Below are 6000 nucleotides of genomic sequence, written 5' to 3'. Positions count from 1 at the left end.
CATTCTAATTTCTACAAGTTGTTGGCTCTACTTTCAGTGGAACCACCTTCAATTCACATTTCCCCCATAGAAGTCCCTGAAACCCTCTTAAGATTAAAGATACTAGAAGATTTAGGGCAATTTTGTGCTAGGAGTATTGTCTTCTAATGTGCACTTGGCTGAAACAGCTGGGTCAAAGATGATATAATTTAATCACATATATTGGAATGAAATACAATTAACTAGTGAACTTAAGACAAGGTCAGAATGCTTCAGGAAATTAACTTTTGTTGAGAAAAACACACTGAAGCATCATAATTATAGGTAATAAAGAAAATAACAATAGTTAACTGGCAAGACAATAGGGGCCTGTAGGGTGGCTTAGTGCAGTGTACTTTAGAAAAAAAGGCAGAAAATTACTTTAGAAAAAGGCTTGGAAAGAAAAGGCCACCCAACAATTGTTTTGTTGATTTGTTCCTTCCTGTAGATAATTTTCACTTTTATACTTTCTTCTTTTATATTCTTTTCCCTTACTTTCCTTTTGGAACACTTTTCCAGAATGCACAATACAAGACAAGGTCACCTGATGATATGCTTTAAAATGCCCTATAATAGAAGAGGGTGCAGCAAAAATCTATAAGATGTTGCATGTAGTAAATAGGTATTTTCTAGTGTTGGAAGAAATGTCCTTCTGGGTTCAGTTCCAAGCAGGGAAAAAGACATTGGAAACACGGAAGCTGCTTAGAAAGATGGTTTTAATGGTGGATAGGACCACATGGTTTGAGGTCCTGGGGAAAAGGGGGATCACATGCCCCAAAGATGTTGAAGAAGGAAAAAAAGAGGCAGAGATGCTGAGTCCCTGGTTTTATGCCCTCTCTGGGCTTTGAACTTGAGCTTGTATTCTGATTGGTTGTCAGACTCCCATGGGGACTTGCAGGGGCAACTCTGTAGGCTGTCTCGCAGGCTTGCTTGACTTACTGAGTGATCCATGTGGTGAGATAGGTAAAGGGCTAATACTATCATGCTTTAATCCCATCACCCTGGAGCTGAAGGGGAGAGATCTTTGTTATGTAGAATAGACTGCCCCAGGCCTTAATGGCTCATTGACAAAAGTTGGGGGGGGCGATGAGTTTCTTCCTCCCTTTTAGGGGAAAATATTCTGCCCTTTAATATTTCCTAAAATATTTCATTTTTCTATGAGAAGTGTGGGTGCTAACTTCGTATACTAGTTACATTCAAAAAGTAGCTTCTAAAAGCAGACATCTATGAGGACATATATAAGATGGCAGAAGAGCCTTCACTTTCCATTTTAAAAAGTGAAATGGATCTAAAATCCTTTTTGCAATGCCTGCCTTTTGGAATCCTGATACCATGGAGATGTTGTGTTTTCTGCAAAATGCACATAGCTGTACTAATATGCACCAGGACAACTGTGAGTGACTCTGTTGTAAGGAACTATCTGACGGAATCCTTTTGCTTTCATCCAACTCTCTTCAGCAGCATCTTCTAAGCTTCTTCAACCTGAAAAGCCACTTACTTCTCAGTGGCTTTCATTTGGTCATTATTGCATAATGTCTATGTAGTTGAGCAGTATCTAGAGGACTACAGGTTCTTACACCATGGATGTCCAACCTTTTGGCTTGTCTGGGCTGCATTTAAATTGTTTCTTTACAGCACTGAATGTGACACTTAACATGTAGGTCCTACATTTTTAGCTCTGTCTCCATACTGCAATTGGATATCAAGCGCTAGCAAAAGTAAATACAAAACCAGCAGCACCGTGAGCGATTCACTTAGAAATATGGTAATGGTGGGAAGACACCATCAAGCAGGATGGTGCAGAAGAGCAGCTGCAGGCTCACTCAGTTTCTGGGTTCATACCATATGCTGAATTCTAAACAAATGCTAATAAAACACATTGCTGTGTTCTTTTAATATTCTATGCCTTTATGGCTTAACATATGATCTGATTCACACATCATGCTCAGACAATAGCTGAGTTCCCACAGTACATTGAAAAACAAATTACCAATCCCACTTCAATTTATTATGCAATGTGTTTTGCTAATCCACCTGGGCTATGAGCTGCTAAATCTTATTCAGTAGTGCCAGAACCTTCCTAACTACTTTTCTTTATAACATTGCTTGACCCTTTCACATTTTGTAAAGTGTATTTATTTATATGCAATATTACTAACACGCATGGTGCTGTTCAGAGTTACGAGGCAAAACAGGCTCCTGTTTCCAAGGAGTTTATAATGCAAGATCTCATAGATCTCATAGTGAAAATAAGGCAGGGATGGATGTGAATGAAAAGTATCACTGATCAGTTTGATTCCAGTTGGACACAAAATTAATGAATGCACTGATTGAAGTTAAATGTTAAAGGTCACTGCCAACTGACTGTTTTTAGTTGTGTCTTTGAGAAACACATTTTGCAAAAATGATGATTTAATTAACCCAATTTATCATTCCTTCTACTTTACCCCTAGAGGGAGCTCTCTACCTTCCTGGGTGTCGTTCATTTTCTTCCTATTTCTCCAATGGGGAAGGCACAGAATGTTTACCCAAGATCAAAGGGGGATCATCTTTCCCATTTCTGCATCTGTTTTTTAGTCAGTGGGTGTTACATAATCAAGCAACTCATTCATATTTTACTTTCTGATCTTCATTTACACACTTGACACCAACTCGTTTGTCTAAATATGTTACCACATGGAAATCACTTCTAAACTTTCCTAGAAACCGAAAGGAATACTGCATTATTTTGGGATTTGACAATTAGAAATATTTATAATTATAGAAATACTGTGTATTATTACATTTTTGATTTAGGTATTTTTATTTCTAACTGTCAAAGAAAGTAGGAAGTTACACTTTCTGCATCTCTTTGTTTTTCTTTATTCTTTCGCTCCTCCTTCTCCTCCTACATTTTTTTCTCAATTCTTGTTTGTTGTTATATTTTACCTTTTGTAGAAATTTAACAAAGGATATTTTTAAAAAATGAACGAATCAAATCAAAGATAATTATTCTTTAAAATCATTATAATCACGGCAATATGAAATAAACAGCATAAATATTATTTTGATTTGCTTTTCATGGCTACATCAAACAACATTTGATATTAAGAGAACATAGATACTGCAAGTAGCTATATTTGTGGGAGCACATAAGACAATAGGGAACAATAGGAATCTGCAATCACATCAAAACCATATCACAATAGTGTAATAACAAGCACACCAGCTCACCTCCCCCAGATTCAAGTCGCCCGCAAACATTCCCGCTCCAGAATATTCATTGCTAACCTAAGAAAACATCTACAAAAAATTCATTTCAGTGAATCAGCAAGAGAATCAGACAATTAATGTTTCATTCACTGAGTCAGACATAATTGAAACCAAAGTTGTTAAATTGTTATGTCTCATTTTATGTGGATTGAGGAATGGGCTCAATGTATTTCTGTCCACATACAAATAGGACATTTATATGGCTGGTCATCTTAAGCCAATAACACTGGGTAGCTCACAATGCAAAACAATCAGAATCTCATAATGGCAAGTACAAATAAATATAAAAACGCAAAATACAAAACTACCAATGCTGAGGCATCCATCCATTGATAATGTTCAGTCACAAATTAATCTGCAACTCAATGCCTGGGTTGTGAGTAGATAACAACTAATAAATCAGCCACAAACATTTTCATGATTAATTAAAGCAGAATATTCAAACAATTTCCACATACAATATACACACCTCTAGCATTAGGAGAGACTGTAGTCAGAAGCTGGGTTTACCCCATTTGCTTACCCTAGTTCAGTGGTTTCTCAACCTTGGTAACTTCCAGATTTGTGGACTTCAATTCCCAGAATCCCCCAGCTAACCATGCTGGCTGGGAAATTCTGGGAGTTGAAGTCCATACTTTTTAAATTCACCAAGGTTAGAAACAGTGCACCTAGATCTTGTGCAAATCTGTTTTCTGAATTTTCACAGTACACTAAACCAAAAGCTATCGAGATAGTGTGGTACACAGGTAAAGCTAATAACATGCCAAACATGCTTAGATTGTTTTGGATACAGCCTCTATAACTGAGCTAATTGTGTATGTACCGGTACTCTTGAAAACAACCTACACACAGAAGAAGTCAATCTCACTATTGATTTCAATTTTTTTCTGTCCTTTTACCTTAGTAGAGCTGTGCCCATCACTGTTGACCAGCAGTTGATGGTCTTTTGGACTGAATTTGGACTGAATTAGAAGTATTTTTTACATCACTAAGCAAACAAATCCCAAATCCTTTGTTGTAACTCCCAGAGCTTTCTCCATCTAGAATTGTGAAAATTAGCAGCTTTGTTTCCTGCTGTTTTGAGATGTGAAATACTATGGTGTTTTGTTACTTAAAATAGGCTTATAAATCCTCAACCCTCTTCAAAAAGAGGAAATGAACTTTTACTTCTCAATAAATATGAAACATTATTGCTGAATCAGCTGTGATTTTTTTAATCCTAGGTAGGAATCCACTTATAGTGTTTTTAAAAAAGATTTGTTTGTTTGTTTGTTTGCTTGTTTGTTTAACACATGGCATTTCATACATGGACTAGCAATACATACACGTGTGTGTGTGTGTGTGTGTGTGTGTGAGTGTGTGTATGTTTGTGTGTAGGATAGGCCAATGTCAGGGTTCCAAGTAACACCCCCAACGAAAGAAGACTCCGAGGCTTGAAGTTCCTCAAAGTTCCATTTTGTTAGAGATGTCATGTTGGCACATCTGGGAAAACCCAAATCTGAAAGCTTTACCGAACTCGATTTCATTGAGGGCCACATCAGGGTTGTGTTTAATCTTGGGGGGGCCAGGTGGGCATGGCCAGGGTGGGCGTGGCCAACTCAACATAACTCGTGTCGGGAGCACCTGTATTGACCTGGGCGGGAATGGGGAAATCTTTCTGCAGTCCTCTGCCAGCAAAAACGGAACTTGTGGCCATCCCAGGCTCTGTTTTTGCTGGCAGAGGCACCGCAGTCTGGCCCTTTGCTATTTCAAGGGCAGCCCCGCGGGCAAGATCTAAGCACCGCATGGCCCGTGGGCATTGAGTTTGACACCTCTGATCTGGGGCATCTAACTATTGAAGCACACCATCGTTTATAGTTTTTAAAAAATCAGATTCTGCGGTATATGCCCTCAGCTTGCAGCGGGTCACAATGAGATCTACAATTTGATCTCATTGTGACCTCACAATCACACTGAGGGGGGTATACTATGCCCCATTTATACAGTGAGTCCCGGCAGAAGCCATGTGTTGTGTGAATCCTATTCAGGATTGTCCATTTGCTGACATGGTAGTTCAAAGCCTGGCACCTTTTTTTATGGGGTCATTTATATGTCTTCCTATATCTGGGCATTCAGCCACCCATTTGGCTTTCCATTTGGAATCGATGTTAAAGTTGTTGAGCAGATATTGGGCAAGTGCCAATGGGGCTTTCCTGGATTTGAGTCTTCAGGGTAAATTAGGAAGATTGGTGTACACAGACAGTGGTGGGTTCCTACCGGTTCGGCCCGGTTTGGCTGAACTGCTGGTAGCTTGGCGGCGTGGGTCGCTGGAACTGGCAGTGACTCAGGCCTGTCACATCCCCAAACCGGTTCTGCGCACACACCGTGAGTCCTTGGGCGAACCGGCAGTACTCTCTGCTGTAACCCACCCTGTGTACAGATATTATCTTTTTAAAAAGATAATACAAATCAAGCCAAAGGTTTGTTTAAATCATAATTAGAGCTAAAAACGAGGTGAAGCTAATAATGGGAAAAATAATAAAATAACATTTTTAGATATGTTAAAATGAAAAGAAAAACTATATCAACTGCTCAGTTGGTAAAATGTAACAGGTATAAAGAAAAGAGAATGCTTCTCAGCTCCTATTTTTAGATGCCTTTTCCCTAACAACAACAACAACAAATGTTTCGTAGGAAATCTTGTGGCGAAAGATAAAGAAAAAGATTGAAGCTTAAGATTAGTTGAAATGT

Source organism: Thamnophis elegans, chromosome 4 (genome assembly GCF_009769535.1).
Source record: "Thamnophis elegans isolate rThaEle1 chromosome 4, rThaEle1.pri, whole genome shotgun sequence".
NCBI classification, from domain to species: Eukaryota; Metazoa; Chordata; class Lepidosauria; order Squamata; family Colubridae; genus Thamnophis; species Thamnophis elegans.
The sequence above is the reverse complement of the archived record's forward strand: the minus strand, read 5'-3'. Positions refer to the sequence as shown.